Raw genomic sequence first — 19,515 nt, 5'->3', positions numbered from 1 at the left:
ATGAAATCATGAACAAAGCGGGAGGCGTGCATGGTGGTTAAAATACAGCACAGTCCAAGTTGACGGTACATCTTTCCAAAAAAAAATCAGTCGGAACTGTTCAAGGTGTTTCAGTTAAATTCTCAATAAAACTCCATTTCAGTTCAAACGTGTTTTAAAAAACGGCAACAAACAGGAATCGTAACGAAAATTTTTAACAAATCGTCACTCTCAGAACAGGAAAATACCTCAAAATGGCGGGCCTCTTCTAACAGTCCGCCAGCCAGGACGAACAAGCAAGAGAGCAACTCAACCAACACTGAAACAAACACTCACATACGAATGAAATGGTAACCCGATCCAAAGTCGGGATTATTTGTTCTGTTTTAGCCGACAATTGTTTGTAAATATTGTTTTAAGCCAAGAAACGATCAAACTGCAAATGCGCAAAAGCCTCTCCATCAAATTATTTGCCAAAGAGAAAACATTGTGAGAAATGTTGTCATTTTAACGTTCGATTTTGCTCAAGTGTAGGAAACACTGAGAGTCGAACCATCATCGTTTAAGTTATTCGCTCGATTAAGTATTATTTTTAGTCACTAATTTGTAAGCCCCTGTTTCCCCAATTCTTTTCCGTACGTTGACCTAAGTTGCTGACACAAACAGAGACAACAAAATAAATAAATACAAACGAGAGCTTAACCGTACTAAAAAATACTCTTTAAAGGTAGACACGCGGATGCTTCGCGGTTTTAATTTAAGTTCCAACCCCGATCATAAGAATAACAAAAGTATCGAACAATTACGATGATCCAAGCAACTAACCTTATTAGTCGATTAATTTATTTGCCACTCTTTCCAAACCCTGTAGTAGTTTTGTTTTTCAAAATGATCTCATACTTGAAAGCCCCAACAAACAAACAACCACACCTGAATCAACACAATACACACAAACCCATGGCAACTCCAACTTTCTCCTGATGTTTGTTGTTCCGTTCCAAGTTAAGCCCAATCCCAAATCCAACAACGGTAGATAAAAGGAAAAAAACTTATATCATGCATAGGACGAAGCCAATTTGAAAAAAAAAAACAAGTTACAAACCACACCAACTCTTCTCGTAGATAGTCAAAAAAACAATCCAATAGTGAAACCACAACATCCGAGTCCACTTATAATCCACAAACACACTCGTAAGTTTTACTCATCTCAACAACACAACCGGTAAACAAAAAGAAAAACAAACAATCAACACACGGAACGTTAAGCCAAATTAGATGAAAGTGTTCAATCCATTCACGCATCAACTTCAACGAAATGTTTCAGTTCAAACCAAGAAATTCCTCATTCGAAATGCATACTGATGAAATTATAAAAGAGAACAACACTGTACAGAAGTAAAACATAACAAAACAAAATACGAAAACAAAAATCGCTTGTGCAGGGATGAAGTGGATTTAAAAACACAAGTCGATGATAAACCAGAAGAAAAAAAAACGCCGGGTGTACAGAAAATTCGAACGAAAAAATGTGAACAAAAACAATGTGTACAGAGAAGAAAAGCTCCGCTTCCGTCAAAATGGACAAAACAAAACAAAAAAAAAAACATAGTGAGCCAGAGAGCGGACGACGAAAAAAACATGGAAGAAGAACAAATTTTCTGTCAAGTATATATACATTAAATAATTTTTAATAAATTTAATTATTTTTCATTACAAATTAAAACTGAACGTGTTCACTTGTTCTCATTGCCGGTAGGTAGATATCACATCATCTTGGATTGGATAACAAATCTACATTATTGAACACACATGACAAACGACTGTCAAAATTCCCATGAAAAAAAGTTTTCCCATACCGGGAATCGAACCCGGGCCTTCTGGGTGAAAGCCAGATATCCTAGCCACTAGACCATATGGGATACATATGCATGGCAGGCAGTAACATCTGCAAATGCAGTTTTGTTGCATATTAATGAGTGCATATGTTGCCTGCTCTGTAGGCATAGGAGAGCGCATGTCCAAAAATGTTAGCCTGTTGCCTCATCTCTCTTGCTGTGTGAAATGCCGGGTAGGCACTTGAAACCCAAATGTTGATTACTCATGCAGTGGCATCTGTTTATTACTGACTGCGGTAACGGTATATAGTCTACTCTACATAGTCTTTATATGCAAGTCATATACATTGAAATAATTCCTGAAAATAATACTCAACTAATTTATCATTTTTACAGTCGATTCAAACAAGCATAAAATTGGCCAAGATGTTTAACCCTTTGAAGCCGGAATTTTTCCAAGCGTTATGACGGAGTTTTTCTACGTTTTTCTGTAGTTAGCATAAACATGGTAGAATAGTTTTCCTGGATATCTTAGGTCATCCAAACTATTCTTGAGTTTGGATCCTAAAGTCTACATGTGTAACGGTAACTTCTTTTATTAAACAAAGTTACGATTTGATTGATTCTCTCTCTCTCTCTCTTCTTGGCGTAACGTCCTCATTGGGACAAAGCCTGCATCTCAGCTTAGTGTTCTATGAGCACTTCCACAGTTATTAACTGAGAGCTTCCTCTGCCAATGACCATTTTTGCATGCATATATCGTGTGGCAGGCACGAAGATACTTTATGCCCAAGGAAGTCATGGAAATTTCCTTTACGAAAAGATTCTGGACCGACCGGGAATCGAACCCGTCACCCCCAGTATGGTCATGCTGAATACCCGTGCGTTTACCGCCTCGGCTATATGGGCCCTGCTTTGATTGATTCATCATGTCCAGTAAGTCTTCTAAAAGACTTATAGACAATATCAGATCAGTCGGGATATCCTAGATCATCCAAACTGTTCTCGAGTTTAGATCCAAAAGTCTACGGGTATAACGGTAACATCTTTCATTATACAAAGCAACGATTAGTAATCTATCATGTCCAGTAGACAGGTCAATAGACAATATCAGATCAGTCGAGATATCCTAGGTCAACCAAACTGTTCTTGAGTTTAGATCCTAAAGTCTACGGATGTGAAGGTAACTACTTTAATTAAAAACTACGATTTGTAATTTATGTCCAGGAAGTCTTCTGGGTGGTTGTTTTTATCAACTAAGCTTCATAACAGTAAGGAAGCCCATAATATCCCAAAACTATATAACAACGCTTATTTCTCCTCTAACTACTTTGGTAAGTACAGCGGTTTATGGAACACTAGGCTCAGTGTACCAGTTATAGCTATAGTACCTCAAATTCGCCATGGTTGATATTCAACCTTTAAAGATGCCAATCATTTCGTGAACAACAGATAACGAAAAATTTCGTGAACAACAGATAACGATCACAAAAGATGATTTCCATCATTCAAACTTTACAATTTACTGAAATTATGGTACAAATAAATCATTTTCCTTAACTTTTCGGCCTCCTTGCACCCTATTTTGCCATAGTGTACCAGTTATGGCAAATCCCATAAGGAATGCATGTAAATAGTGCGAAGTGGAACCCAGATTAACAAATGTGTCCATAACTGGTACAAGGTTCCTATCATTGGCACACGCCGTAATAAATACTAAAAGTCGTTTTGGCTTCGTTTTTATATTTTTCCTGTCAAGTATGAATACTAATCAATCATTTGACCTATCGATGACATTCGTCGGTTTTCTTCTTATTTTTGTAGAAATAGTTTTTCTTAGGTAGTGCGATAACTGGTACAGGCACCCTACTTAACGTGGCGGCAAAAGCTATTATCACAAGTGTTGACCTGAAGCTATGGTCTCCAGAGTAGTGTTGTCGATCTGGAATATCTCAAAACTATCTTGAAATGACTCATGAAATGCCAGGGGGGTTACAGATTACAATTTATAGTTCATTGTGACAATAACTACTGTAACTATCAAGAAATGAATTTCAGGATAGTTTGCACGGCTTTAGGACATTTGGTCGAATGACGTTTGGTCGAATGACATTTGGTCGAAAGTACGTTTGGTCGAAAGGGCATTTGGTCGAAACCCATTTTGTGGAAGACGAAGCATATGACATTTAGTCGAATGGACATCTGGTCGAAAGGCACTAACCGATGAAAAGAGATTTAAGTGCAAAAAATAATATAGATTTCGATATCTGAACTCATTTGTTACTGAGCTTATTTGGTTGAAAGTATGTTTGGTAGTATGAACGTTAAGTCGTATAGCAATTTATTCGTGTTAAATAATATCAAACATGAAAAGGTAACTTGTTTCGCAATACAGTTGTCGTTGGCATTGGCGAAATGTTGATTTTCCATCGAAGGTTTCTCCTTATTTATATTTAATCTTGGATCTTCTTTCAAGTTTCATCATTTCATTGTGTTTTTGTGTAGCACATACTGGCTTTTCCATCAAAGGTTTCTCTTTCTTTTCAACATATGCTGTTCTTTCAAGTTTGTTATTTATGCTGACAGTGGACATTATGGTTGTGATTTTTTATCGATGATTTTTCCTTCTTTTGAACATAGGCTATTCTTTCAAGTTTAGTATTTGTATTATGTTTGAATATTATAGCTGTTGTCTTTTTTCTCATGTATGTATTTTTCCTTCTTTGAAACATAGGCTATTCTTTCAAGTTTATTAACCCTCCTAGGATGTTAGGTTTTTCGCACCACGATGGCATAATGCACGTTCAGCGTGCCTGTCATATTGACCCCAACATTGTTTTCCTGTACCAACCGCTGAATGTTTCAGAAGAAATTTTTCCTTAGTTTGTGTAGCTGTTCTTCATCAGCTGATGCCTTTTTTTAGATATTTTTCATTGCGTTTTCATGTACCACCTGCTTATTTTTTTATCAGTGGTTTTCCTTCTGTTTTTTCACGTTTCCACCATGTTCACATGTTGAAGCTGCAGATTTTTTATCTGATATTTTTCCTTCTTTTAACCCTCGAGCAGTCGCGTCTTCAGCCACCCTCAACGACACCACGGTCACGCTGTGTATCACAAGCGTGCATTTTTCATGGTGCGTGTACTCAGTACACGACGCGACCGCTCCCGGGTTAAACATAGGCTGTTCTTTAATTTAGTAATTCACTTGAACTGAACACGAGCCGAAAATAACATAAATGCTTTCAATGTTTTGATTGAAACGCAATAGTCATTTAACATGCGTGTCAGAGCTTTTACTGCCCAAGAACGCCCGTTCAGATACCGATTCAGCTCCGAACTCATATGTGCTTACTCTATCGATACGTTATGCGAATAAACTGGTCTGGTCACCCGGAGTTTCAGAAAATCCGTAAATATAAATATACATTGTGAGGTTGAGGTGTAAGAAAGTGTTATTGATTGCCATGACTTTTTGAGATTTTTTTTATGGAATTGCCAGCTAATGAGCTGATGACAAGACTGATTGGACAAGACTATTAGTTTATGATCTTTGATGGTTATTATAGCTGACATGCCGAACATGTCCCTGAAAATCTGGATTTTCCGTAAACCACAGTAATCAATCCGGTTCACTCGGAAATGCTCCCAATAAAAGATAAGTTTCTGAATCGAATCCCAAAATTATTCAAATCGAAAAAATGGCGGATATATAACCATTCCTGTTTTGAGGATACCAGGGTATCATGCAGGCATTTTGCGAATGTAGTTATGTAGAGCTCGCTCGCGTTCCAACAGTAGAATAACTAGCCACAGAAGTCCAATGTCGCGACTGTTCGTGTGACTAACATCTAGTTTGCCACGCCCTTACAGCGTCAGCAGCGGTACTAGAAGTGTCAAATTAAATTTGTTTACCAAAACAAAAGGTCCGCTACAAGAAAGCCACTTAAAAATAGTAATTTATTGCAATTAAAGTTATTAAAATAATTAAATGAGAAAAGTGACTACAGCGCCATTGGAGTTCTACAGTATTTCTATTGTTCCAACTGAAGAATTTTCAAATATTTCTGATCGCAGCGTGCCGAGTTTAAACTTGAACGCGTTTAAATGCGTCACTATTTTCATGTTATCCTCTTACGGTTGTATCAATCTGCAAGCAAGTATCACTCAGGAATCGCTAGGTGTGTGTTTAAACATTCTCACCTACGAAGTAAATATATACTACTGATTTGCATTGCTCTAGCAGCGGATGCTACAAGCCGCAGAGCAATATAATTGGCAACGGAATGAAAGTTTTCCAATGACAGGTTCAACGAAAGTTTTTTCCGCTGATCTGCGAATAGTAGCCTCATTAACGTCGACATTCTGCAGTTCACGGGCCATGTGCGCAACACGTATGGGTGGAATTAAATTTCTCACGTTCCAAGATTTGATTTTCCAATCGTTATCCTTAAATCGTTGCCTGGTCTGTTGCCGTTAAATCAATCCCTTTTCTCTAGTTTCACTTTTTCTGGTAGGTGGCGGTTTAAAGCAAGCTTCCTTGCCGGGGCTGCTCTGCCCACATGGCTACCACCTTGGGTACGCACCTCCCTATTGAGTATTCGGAACGTACCTCCTCAAGCTGAAGTCGAAAATACAACAGTGCGTGGACTGCACTACCTGCTAAGCACATAACTCTTATCTAGCGGTTTTTGTCATCGACTGGTCTAGTGTCTTTTCATCAGTTAGTGCCTTTCGACCAGATGTCAATTCGACAAATTGTCCGTTCGACTAAATGTCATAGGTTTCCTACTCCATAATATGGGTTTCGACCAAATGTCCATTCGACCAAACGTCCGTTCGACCAAATGTACTTTCGACCAAATGTCATTCGACCAAACGTCATTCGACCAAATGTCTTTCGACGAAATGTCATAGATCCAGTTTGCACGACCCTCAATGTCCCATAGGTTCATAATAATATATAAGAGACTTAAGGTTGGTCCAGTCATCACAATTGATTATGAAACGTTACTTAGTATGTCAGATTTAGATGATGTTACTAGTTTAGACCTGAAGTTTTGAACTCAAAGATAGTTTGGCTGACCTGAAACATTCCCATAGTATCTCAAACAGACAATTGAGATTTCAAGAGCTTCACGGATCTCAGCACATCCTCGGTCGCGCCCAATGCTCGCCAAGTCACGCTTCACCTGGTCCGCCCATCGAGCTCTCTGCGCTCCACGCCTTCTTGTGCCAACCGGATCAGTTGCAAACACCAGCTTTGCAGGGTTGTTGTCCGGCATTCTTGCAACATGCCCTGCCCACCGTATCCACATTATGCTACGCTATTATTTATTATGAAAACACAAAGTTTTTCTTGTAGATTTGAAGGAATTAATTATAGAACAATTTGGACGAACCTGAATGTATCACAGGTTTATAATAAAAAAAAGGATACTTCAAATTGGTATAGTAACCACGGCTAAATATGAAACGATGCTCAGTATAACATATATTACTGTTGTTACGAGTGTAGACCTGAAGTCTTGAACTCCAAGGTAGTTTGGCTGACCTGGAATATCAATGTAGTGTCTCTAAATGACATTTGAGGTTTCAAGAGCTTCGCGAAACCAGTAGACTATGCAATACTATTATTTATGGTGAAAATTCATAAAATTATTCTTGTAGAGTTGTGGGACTTCATTTTAGAACAGTTTGGACAACCCTGAATGTCCCAAAGGTTTATAATAAAAAAGTAGACTTCAGATTGGATCACGGATAAATATGCAATGTTACTCAGTATAGCAGATATAACGAGTGTAGACCTGAAGTCGTGCACTCCAAGGTAGTTTGGCTAACCTGGAATATCGCTGTAGTGTTTCTAAATGACATTTAAGATTTCAAGAGCTTCGCGGCTCCCAGCGGATTATTTCTGGCAAAAACACATAAAGGTATTCTTGTAGATTTGAAGGACTTCATTAAAGAACAGTTTGGACGACCCTGAATGTAACAAAGGTTTATAGTAAGCTAGTAGACATCAGATTGCTCCAGTAACTGCGGTTGATTATGTAGCATTGCTCAGTATAAAAATATGGATACTATTACGAGTGTTGACCTAAAGCTTTGAACTGCAAGGTAGTTTGGCTTGGTTTATCCCTATAGTGTCTATAAATGACATTGTAGATGTCAAGAGCTGCACGGATCCCAATAGGTATGCAATGCTCATATTTGTGGCGAAAAAACATTAAATTATTCTTGTAGATATGAAGGACTTCACTATAGGACAGTTTGGAACACCTAGAACATCCCAGAACATAAAAAAACCTTTTGATATTCTTGATGAAGGCTAAATGAATACACATAAACATACCCCACATCCAAGTTCTGCTTTTAGAACAACTGGTATGTCGATTATTTTGTTTTTCCAAATTTCACGGTATTCAGGATGTTCTAGGTTATCAATGAAGTCCCAAATACAAATATTCCCATTTTTCCCTAATGAAGGACTCCATTTGCTGCAACTTTGCCGAACAGTATTCGATTTTTCGAGTGATGGAATTTATACAGCCGCTTCTATGTTGGGGTCCAAAGGGTTAAGGGGTTACAAAAGTTGAGAATTTGCATTTTTTGTAAAATTATGAAGCCATTTTTTTTATTCTTGTTTTACGTAACTTCTACACAGAAAAAAAATCACTTTTTTATTCAGAAATATGTGTGAAAAAAGCATGATACATACTGATAGAATTTTTTAAATGTTAATGCTTCAAGGACACGGCTCATAAATAGCGAACACTCAAAATAACCGAAAGGTAAAAACATTTAAAAAAAATGCTCAGCCAACAGTTGGCGATCCCAAAAAAATCGATGTTAGAACTCTCAACTTTTAAATAAAATATATGCATATTTGAAACATTTTTGTAGAACATTTCGATTTTCTAAAAAAAAATCATTAAGAGGTTTCACCAGGGACGATTTTTAATAAATTACCCTTTTTGAAAATTCTCAAAAAATCAATTTTTCGAAATATGTTTTCAGTTTCTGAATTTTTTCAATATAACATTTATTGTTCAAATACGACGGCTACCTTATGTTATAGAATATAATATTCTTGAGTTTTTCTATGGACTCCTAAATGGGCACACTTGAAGGGTACGACACACGTCATTGTTCTTGTTATTCACATAAAAGTTCTTCATGAATCAACTGCCAACTACCCCAGCATAAAAATTCCATATTTATACAAAGTTCTGACAATATTTGAAGTTTTGTTTTTTCACCAAAGGAGTAATATCTCAGCTTCTGGACAAGATATTTAAAATATGTTTAAGAAAACTGACGCATATGAACTGTACTATCAGACTCTTTCATGAAAATAAAAACTGTACATTAGCAAATTATACAAAATAAAAAATAGTCCTTCTATCAGCACACGAACGTTTCTGCCGTCAAAATAAACGCGATATTTTAAAAACGAATATCATTCAAGAGTGCCTATAGGTCGTAGTAAAATACAAAAAATATTGAAAAATAAAACAGAAGTTGGAAAACTTTTTCGAAAAATTGTTTTTTTTTTGAGAATTTTTTTTGAAAAGCAGTCATTTTTCAAAAATTGCCCTGGTATTTCTAAATATTTTTCTAGAAAATCGAAATGTTCTACAATATAATGCATATTAGCATGAGACTAAAATCAAGTTCTCGCTTCAGTCGACTTTCTGGATTCCATTCTGGTCCCATATGAACTGTACAAAATTTCAGCGCAATCGGTTCAAAGTTTGCATAGGATTTACTATGGGAAATGTTACACTTACAGAAATAAACTCCCAGAGATCACCCCTTGTTTCCTTAATTCAAATCGTTTGAGTTTGAGCATTTTTGTAATTTTGTTTCGTGGACAATCATTTTTTTTATTTTTGGTTCATATTAAGGACTATTCTGTATATCTCAAAACGGTTTTTGGTGTCTTTTGAAGCTTATTTTTTTTCATTGAAAAAATAATGTTTTAGGCACTTTTCAGAAGTCATTGTATATTTTGTATTGAATCGCTTCAATTTACATATTTTAATTTTTTGCCAGATCATAGGGTAAGAAATCAAACTTTGAACTAGTCAAATTGTAATCTTAATTTGAACCATTTCAAAATTCTTTAAAACAGCGTACTTTTTAGGCAAATATTGTCCCGAAAAAGATGTTAAACAGCTTTCCGTAATATAATCTGATAACATAAACTTTAAAAACATTGAAAAAAGCGTTTTTGCCATCGAAAATAATCAATTGAAAAATCACTGTGATTTCACCTATTTCCCCCCAGAGAAAGCACATTTTCGGTGCACCCATACAGCTCATGCATTGCATCACACGCAATAAGTGTATACGTCAAATGAAAGCTTATTTATCGTAGAATCGACCAACTGAATAATATTTCGCATTATTTGTCATAAAATTATCGAATTTAAGTAATTCTTACTTGGAGAATGTTATCTTAAGTTGAACCATTTGTAATCTAAATTTGAACTAGTTAACGGAGGGTGAGCTTCCAGTGTTGGCCTGTAGATTGCGCTAGTGGTTGCTTTGTTTACTCTTGGGGGATAAAAAATTCCAAATTTAGTTTCCAAATTCTTAAAGAATTTCGAACATTCTAATGAAAAATAGGTATGAGAATTAGCAGATACATGTGATTTTTAATTGTTTAGCATGGAATCGACTGTTTTGTGAGTTGCTCGAGCTGCTGCCGCCAGTAGTTCAAATTAAGATTAAAATTGGTTCAAATTATGATTACGATGGTTCAATTTTAGATTAAAATCATTGTTGATGGAAAATCGAATATTTCAATGAAATTTGGTGCAAATACAAACTTTTTACCATTTAACAGAAAGCTTATACCCGTGGCTTTCATGTACATACGATTTTGCCGTAGTACATTATTTCCATGTAGGAGAAAAAAACACTTGCACTGCTTCAGATAGCCGCAATTTGGTTCAAATTTTGATTACCTACCCTACTATCATAGTAAAATGGTTTAAGGGAATCGAATACACTCTAAACTTATTTTTCTTATAATTACACGGAAAAAAAATCTATGAAAAAAAAATAAAAATATTTCAACAAATATCATAAAATCTCAAAATGTTTTCGTCTCTAAAAATCCGTCTCCCAAGTAGGCTTCCAGGAAAAATATAAAAGTATGGGGATGTTCAAAAATAAAAATTAGAAAAATCAAAAACCGAAATTCACTTAATCGAGAATTAAAAAGAATCATCTTCCAAAACATGTTTAAATCGAATTTAGATAACGGAAAATGATATTTAGATCAAAATCAAAGATTTGGGTGAGGGTTAACACTCAGAATATCGTGATAGGAAAAAAGTGGGAACTAAAAGTTTGAGCAGCTCGTTCTCAGCCGCCTGGGAACCGATTTTCAATTTTCTTTCAGAGAACTTTTTCCCAACTTTTCTACTTTTATTTTATACGTTTTTATGGAGGCTCATTTTTCCTCCAGTATAGCGTAAGTAAGGAACGTTTTTTAAATATTTTTTTTGTTTGCATGCCAAATTTAAGGCGTTACATCTTAAAATTACTGCAAAGCTGCTAATAAGGCATAGTACAGAGGTCATACAAAATGTTCGTCACTTTCTTGAACATCCTTAGTTACGGTCAATTGCGGCTTTCGATGAACAAGCACTCCAGTGCTTTTGGCAGGCATCCTAGAGGCTTACGGTTTCCAACAAAATTGTCTAGACTGATTGGTGCTAGGTACACTTTTATGTATTTTGTTTTGAGCTAGATCTGCTGAAACTGATCTAGATAAGTTTTATCTTTCAATTCGACACTGCACCCTTGAGGATTGGAGTCTTCGGCAAAGTGTTTCGAGCTGATTAGTACTATATTTTTGCGTCTTCGATTTTGATCTAGATTTTCTAAAACTGATCTGGATTAGTTTTGTTTTTCAGCACGACGCTCTAGTGTTCTTGGTATGCACCCTAGAAAGTTGGAGTCTTCGGCAAAGTGCCTTGGATTGGTTGGTACTACATTCTTACGTCCTCTACTTTGATCTAGATCTGCTAAAACTGATCAAGATAAGTGCCCAAGTAACAATCAGCATGCCTTGAAGGTAGTCATGTCAAGTAGTCATGAATTGTTTTTTAATTTATGATATACCCTTTCTTTAAAATTTCATTTGCGATTGTTGTTGGAGAGATTTTTTTTGTAAACAAATGTACAAAACTGTGAGGCAATGCTTAAAACCAACAAAAGTTTTCGTGGCCGTAACATAGACCAAGAAATGCTGTGATAAAACCGCTAGTTCTATCCTGAACTCAGTTATGACCACCTCAGAAGGATTAGCCCTATTGGAGAAATCATCAGAAACACAAATTTCCCGTAGCATGTCTCCTAACACGTATTAAATAGGAAAACAAATCTGAATTCCAGATCTTTCCAATTGATGGCTGGATAAACAACCAAGCATGATTTATTCTTACGATCGAACATTGATAGAGAAAAATAAGCAAAACAAATATTTGGCAAGTCCGAAGATGGTTTATTTTGAAGGTTGTATCGGGGATATGATAAAACTATGATACAATGATAAAACTATGATATAAGCCGATTTGCATACGAAGGCCTGTAGATCATGATAAGATTTGGCCAACTAGCCAGAACGTGGGCCAAAGGAGCAGGGTTGTTAACGTTAATCAACGATTAACGCCGTTGACGTTGAATTCCATCGAATTCAACGTCAACGGCGTTGCGTTAATTTTTATGGTAATTAACGTTAACGTCAACGGGATGCGTTAAATCAACGTTAACGAATAGCGTTAATTCAACCGTTAATTACTCATTGTGATGTAAAAAAGACACGTTAGTGTAGGCTGGCAATGCTTCCTAAAGGTGACAGAATGGATCTTGTTTGGAAAGATTTTAATGCAGTCATCTCTCCTGGCCCGTGAATTCGATCTGTGTACCTAGTTTGGATCGGTACGCGAAATTTGTTCCGAGTTTCACTGGACAGCTCACTTCCTGCCCTAGTTTAGGTAGACCTGGCGTAGTAATTAAATAACATACATTCCGAAGGTGGTTAATTTGAACTGTTGAGTTGATCGCAGTAGACATGTCAAAAAAGTCAAATTTTTTCACTGACTTTTGGTAACTCAATCGCGTTTCTCAAAAGCAAAGTTTGGCTTGTAAAGTGGACTAAACTACAAAGTCAAGCGGTCCAAGTTGGTAGAAATTCAAGATTCAAAATGAAGAAAACCCGTTTTTCGCATAAATGATTAAATTCAAGAGTGAATGTATTGGGACGATTGGGACATCGAAGCAAAACCATACATCGGTGGGATTTTTATATCAACCCCAATATCCTCAAATTAAAGAAAACTGCTGGGATACAACGTGAGTAGTCATGTTACCTACCATGTAAATGATGATCATTGTGTATTTTTTTTATCAATAAGGGTCTGTGTCAATTGGCGAATTAAAATAAATTTTCACTTAAACTTGACAGTTCGATAATTATTTCCTTAGGAAAACTGTCAAGTTTAAGTGTTGAACTGTCAAATTTAAGTAAAAATTAATTTTAATTCGCCAATTGACACAGACCCTAAGTATTCAAACAGGCCATTCTCTAAAATATGTGTTTATTGCAGTTGTTTCACAATACGCACGTCAATTATGCTTCTAAACTAACCAGGCACGCTGTAATATCGTTAACCGACTCGTTACTCATAAGAAAGCGCCCACATTAGTGGACTAATAACTCTTCGCGCACTAGGCAAAGCTCCAAAGAGTCGCTTAAAGAGTTGCCACATATAATGTTGGGCTAGCAATAATGGAGCACGGGAGCTGATGGCTGGTCAAAATAAATACATAATTTGACATAGCTTATTGTGACCACTAGAAATAAACACAATTTGAAAAAATCCTCAATCTAAACTAGAAGCCTACAAGGCAAGCATTGTTGAAATTCCTTGTGAAAGTCAAAAACATAGACTTTGAGAATATTTTTTGTTATTTACTCATGACTTTTTAAAGACAAAAATAAACAATACACAGAAAAAAATATGTAATTAAAATTCAGCGAGAAATCATGCACATAAGGGGAATGCTAGAGTTAGTGCACTTTTACATGAGATATAATGTAAAATTACATTACCATGGTGTAAATTTCCGCCAACCATCGCGTAAATCATCATGGACACCAACCAGTTACGCGACTATTAGCGGAAATTTACACGAACGTAACGTAATTTTACATGATATCTCATGTAAATATGCACTAACTCTAGCATTCCCTTTATGTGCATTATTTTTCGCTGAATTTTACATGATTTTTTTTTTTTCTGTGTACAGTGTTGGAAAATTCAACAGAAAATAGCCCACATTTTTGCCATTTTCATCATGCACTCTAGGAAATTCATTTCAAATAAAGGGCCTGAGACCATTTGGGCAGGAGCACCTATTTTGGACACTTGCTGCTATAACTCAGTCAATTTCAAACCGATTGACTTAAATTTTTGCACATGCAGATGCCCCTGCCAAAATGATCCCAGACCCTATTTTCGCTTTTCGCATCTCCAAAATAAACCAGAAAAAAAACATATATCCAGCATGGTCAATGGTCATGCTGAGGGTGACGGGCTCGATTCCTGGTGGGTCCAAGAACTTCTCGTAAAGAAAATTTTCTTCGACCTCGAGAGAAGCTTCGTGCCTGCCACACGATAAACATATGTGAAATGGCTATAGGGCACTGCATTGTTTTGATTTTGTATGGGATTTTGACGTTTCTTGGCCTTGTTGTTTACAAAATTTCTGTTAGAGTGAAAGAGAAGGAGAGAATTTCATGCAGTGCCCTATTGGCAGAGAAAGCTCGCAGTTATAACTGTGGAAATACTCATAGAACACTAAGCTGAGAAGCAGGATTTGTCTCTATGGGGAAATTAAGATGATCTCCGAGGAACGTTTCGATGGCAATGTGATATGCGATGAAACGAATACACTAAAGTGTATAAGGGGTTACTGCACGAATTTATACTGGCCTGCTTACTCTCACACGAAATTTGACGTTTGAGAGGTGTCAGCACCACTCAAACGTCAAATTTTCTGTGAGAGTAAGCAGGCCAGTACTAGGGCCAGTATAGGGCACTGCACTGTTTTGATTTTGTTTGGGATTTTGACGTTTCTTGTCCTTGTTGTTTTCAAAATTTCTGTGAGAGTGAAAGAGATGGAGAGAATTTCATGCAGTGCCCTATAAATTCGTGCAGAAGTTCATACAGATTCGGGCAAATTCCACAATTAACGTAAAATCAACGGAGTCGTTAACGTTAATTCAACGCTTAGCGTTAACGTTAACGTTGATCAACGGCCCTGAAAAATCAACGCAAAAAACGTTGATCGTTACAATTAACTTTAACGAGTTAACGTAACGGCGTTAATCGTTGATTAACGTTAACAACCCTGCAAAGGAAGCATATAAGAGCTCGAAAGGACTTTCAAGTCGGCATCAATACCTTTATGGTTAGGGTTTTTGAATCGCTAAAAAAAAACTTCGATAAAACCAAAATTGTTGCTTGGGTAATTATAAATGCAACATCTGTTATGTTGGTTCGACTGTGATTGGAGATCAGAGATGGTCTCGGCTTTGCAGTCTTGTTTTATTGGAACAAACTATTTAATTTTGTCCGACGTTTCAACACCGGGTTTGGCGTCTTCTTCAGGGAAAAAAATACTGGTTCCCTAAGACCAAGAACAACCGGTATATTTATTTTTTTTGACGCTGTTGAGCGCATTCTGTACGACAAGCGTGACGACCTCGCAATAGCGGAGGATTCCCGATCGCTTCTTTTGGCCGTTTTGGTTACAGCTCTAATAGCTTCCACCGGGCCCATATAGCCGGCCCATATAGCCGAGGCGGTAAACGCACGGGTATTCAGCATGACCATGCTGAGGGTGACGGGTTCGATTCCCGGTCGGTCCAGGATCTTTTCGTAAAGGAAATTTCCTTGACTTCCTTGGGCATAGAGTATCTTCGTGCCTGCCACACGATATACACATGCAAAATGGTCATTGGCAGAGGAAGCTCTCAGTTAAAAACTGTGGAAGTGCTCATTGAACACTAAGCTGAGAAGCAGGCTTTGTCCCAGTGAGGACGTTACGCCAAGAAGAGGAGAGGAGAGGAGCTTCCACCGTCGATCGATGCTTTCGGTTATCCGAGAGGCCAGAGCCATTCTAAACATGTAAGGGCTGGCCTCGATGGCGGTCTTGATTGCTACTGTCAGAGCCTTGTTCAACTTAAGCGACTCGTAGTTCGTTACCGGGACGACCTCGATATGACCAGTTTGGCGATAGGGGACGCAGGCCCATGGGCTTGTATCGTGGCCCAGGACAACGTTTCCACGATCTTCTGCAGAGTCTCGGGGGAGCGTTCTGAAGGTGCTGACGCGCCCTTTGTCTTGGCCATGATTTCTCTGTAGGCATCACCCCAAGGAGTCGTATTGGCTGCCTAGCAGATTTTCGAAGCACGCCCGCCTTCGTACCTTAATCTCTGTTTTCAATGCAAGTTTAGCCACTCTGTAGATCTCACTTCGCTCCATTCTACCCTCATCGGTACGAGCTCTTTGCATCCTCTTTGCATCTCTGCGATTTGTGGACACCACCAGTACACAAATTTGCACACTTTAAACTGGAAGTGATCGCGTCGTGTACTGAGTACACGTGCCACGAAAAAAAAGCTCGCTTGTGATACACAGCGTGTGCGCGGTGCCGCTGAAGGTGGCCGAAGACGCGACTGCTCGAGGGTTAATATCTGACAATGAGATTCTGAGATTCTGACACATTTCCTTCCTATTCCGATATATCCAGAGTAATATATGCTGAATGAGAGTAACTTCATCTTTCTCATAATTCACACATTGACTTTATATTTCTCGAGGTTTGTTTTATAGTGAGCATAATTTCCTAATAAAATATTTCCCATATCGGGAATCGAACCCGGGCCTTCTGGGTGAAAGCCAGATATCCTAGCCACTAGACCATATGGGATGTTCAATGGAGAATAATCAGTTGCTATGATATGAAAATAAGCGCATCAAACGGTATTAAGCAATATTTGAAAAGAAAAATTTCATTAATGAAAACCCACATCTTCAATCAAGATGTCAAAATAGTTCCCATTTCTGAAAATATAACAACAACAATTTGTTTTCAAATTGTCAACACCTCCCGAAGAGCTGCAAGCACCAACAATTTCAGAGGGAAGCTGTGAACAAGGTGCAAACATTTGCCTTCTACACCCAATCGAATGCAGGCATTCTGCGGTTATTTTTGACCTCGAAGTCCAATTGAAACCAAAAATATCAACAACCATCGAACACATTTTTGTATCACGCTTCAGTGGCTGCCATCCCGAGTAAGTCACTGCCGCCATCAACACTGTGCCACAAGATGAGTTATTTTTGGTTCAGATTCAGACAGACAGTGAGGGAAGCTGTTTTCCTCATTTTCCTTTCATAAGTGCTTGCCCGGCATGAATACATTCAGAGTTCGTCTGTGGAAAATGAAACGCGGGAAAACTAATGCAGCATTTGCACACACATCCAACATACAAACACTCGGCTGAAAACTACTGCAAACACTGCGTATTGACGCGTATACATACAGTGTGTGCAGGAATTCAAACGGCAGCAGGTATTATTGGCGCTTGTTTGGGTTTCGGCCCTAACTAAACATCGAAATCGTGCCAAACGTTGCCCCAGCCAAACACTTGTTGCATGCCAAGTCGGTGGTTTTATTTGAAAGACGCGGTTACCAGAGGCCATGACCGAGTGGCGGTGAACGAATAGAAATTGCTTGCACTTGAACTATCTTTCGTCTGCTCAAAATGTGATTGATTGCAGTTGAAATAATTATGACAAAAATAAAGATTTTTTTCTGAGGAAATGTTAAATACAATATTCGAAATCTCTTTTGGATGATTCATAGAAAATACCCGAAAAAGATAAACCTTATGTCTGATACACACTTTACTGCATCAGGAAGTATGAGGTAAAAAGCGCATGCGTTTGGCTTCGTGTAGCTTACCATTCGGCTTTCAAGCACCTCTACTATTACGCATACATCGGAACCAATTTTGAAAACAAACCAGATTTCTGGGAAAACCACGCTTGATGGGCGCCAGCTGTTCGGGAGAGAAAACTCGGCAACAGATGAGAGAAACGGTGATGTTCGAATACGCGGAAAATTCAGAGGTAGAGGAAGATTCTGACAGCTGATGTTTGGTAGGGCTGTATTCAAAGAAATCATATATTGTATTCAAACTTTCAAGTAGCCGCATATTAGTATAATATTCATTTTGTATTCCAATATTTGTGTCGATTGGACTACTCTTGGATTCATCTCGTGGCATTTCCTTAGCTTAGCTTAGACTGACTGCATACATCTATTCTATAGTTGCTACTCCGTGTTTGGCCCGAACCAATGATAGTTGCACAATGAATCCACTGAATAATTGACTGAGAGTGGCTAACATTTGTACCGTGTACGCTTCCGAAACTCTCTTTTTCGGTACAATAACGGCATCGGCCATGTCCTTGCAGTCAGTTGAGAAGAGGTAAGACATCTTAGTATCAACCTTTGTTATGTGAAGGACCGCGTTTACAAAATTACAAACGCGGAAAGCAAACAATTAATCACCCACGTCAGGGGATTGCTCAATGTTTTCTCATCAAAAAACAAAAGAAATACAACAATTACAATAATTATTTATGGAACGAGTTTCAAAAGGTTAATTTTTTCAGCACGATTCGTACCACCCGTATAAAACAATCCTCTATTTAACCTTTCAGGACACACGTCATCAGGTAGCTGAAACTGCACCACGCTCGTGCTGTATACGATGAGCGAGGTTTATTGATAGTGTTGCACTTTTTACAACAACGAGCGTCCTGAAGGCTTAACAATAATATAACAACTCTCCTTTCTTTGGTTTCTTCGCTTTCCTACTAGATCTTGAAGTTTCACTGCATTGTTGGCATTTGAGCATTCCTGCAACACCTCTTAATGTAATTCACTTCGCGCAGGGTGAGGTTCGTTCGATTTTTCAAACCCACTAACCTGCTCTTTCGGTCATGCCTGTTCTCAGCCCGCTCTTCGACTTGGAATGATACATTTCGTCTTCTTTCATTTTTCCTGGCGGGCTTTACCTGTCTCCAGCAGACCGTGAGAAGATGTGCTTCGATTGCAATCAGTAAAATATTCGTAGAAACCTTTTGAGTAAGTGTGGCCTCCTCCTCTGCGTTCGATTCATGTGTAGGTTTCTATAGTAAACCTTTTCTCCTGGTGTAAGCTTCTCAAAAGGATCACTCTAACTTGCTTTAGAACTACTGGAAACCATGTTCTCTCTTGAAAACATACTAACTGATACTTTAAAGACTTAAGTAGAGTGCCTGTACCAGTAGGCTGCGGCTTATTTTTCAAAAGTTGTTGGAACCTGAAATTCGTAAGCTCTTTTGGATTCAAATGACACAAAAAGAGAAACCTCTGAGTTTAAGCCAAAAATATTGAGATTTAGAGGTCGCGTAATCGCTTCAAAGTTGAATTTTCGAGTAATAAAAAGGTGTTTTCACTTCAAGTGCCATAACTTTCTCAATTTTCAACCGATTTTCAATCTTTTTTTATGAATTTTTCACAAATTAAATTTGCACAAATTAAAATTGCGTGACTTTGGAAAA

General features: G+C 37.7%; 2 non-coding genes across 2 annotated transcripts; both read right to left on the bottom strand.

The window, feature by feature from the left end:
• Window positions 1–1,826: 1,826 nt before the first annotated feature.
• Window positions 1,827–1,898, bottom strand: Trnae-uuc (transfer RNA glutamic acid (anticodon UUC)). The gene has a single exon. It is a non-coding gene; the product is annotated as a tRNA-Glu (tRNA).
• A 14,858-nt stretch (window positions 1,899–16,756) lies between these two features.
• Window positions 16,757–16,828, bottom strand: Trnae-uuc (transfer RNA glutamic acid (anticodon UUC)). Its single transcript has one exon. It is a non-coding gene; the product is annotated as a tRNA-Glu (tRNA).
• Window positions 16,829–19,515: the final 2,687 nt, after the last annotated feature.

Source organism: Aedes albopictus, chromosome 3 (genome assembly GCF_035046485.1).
Source record: "Aedes albopictus strain Foshan chromosome 3, AalbF5, whole genome shotgun sequence".
NCBI lineage: Eukaryota > Metazoa > Arthropoda > Insecta > Diptera > Culicidae > Aedes > Aedes albopictus.
Note: the sequence above shows the minus strand (reverse complement) of the source record. Positions and strands in the feature narration are given on the sequence as shown.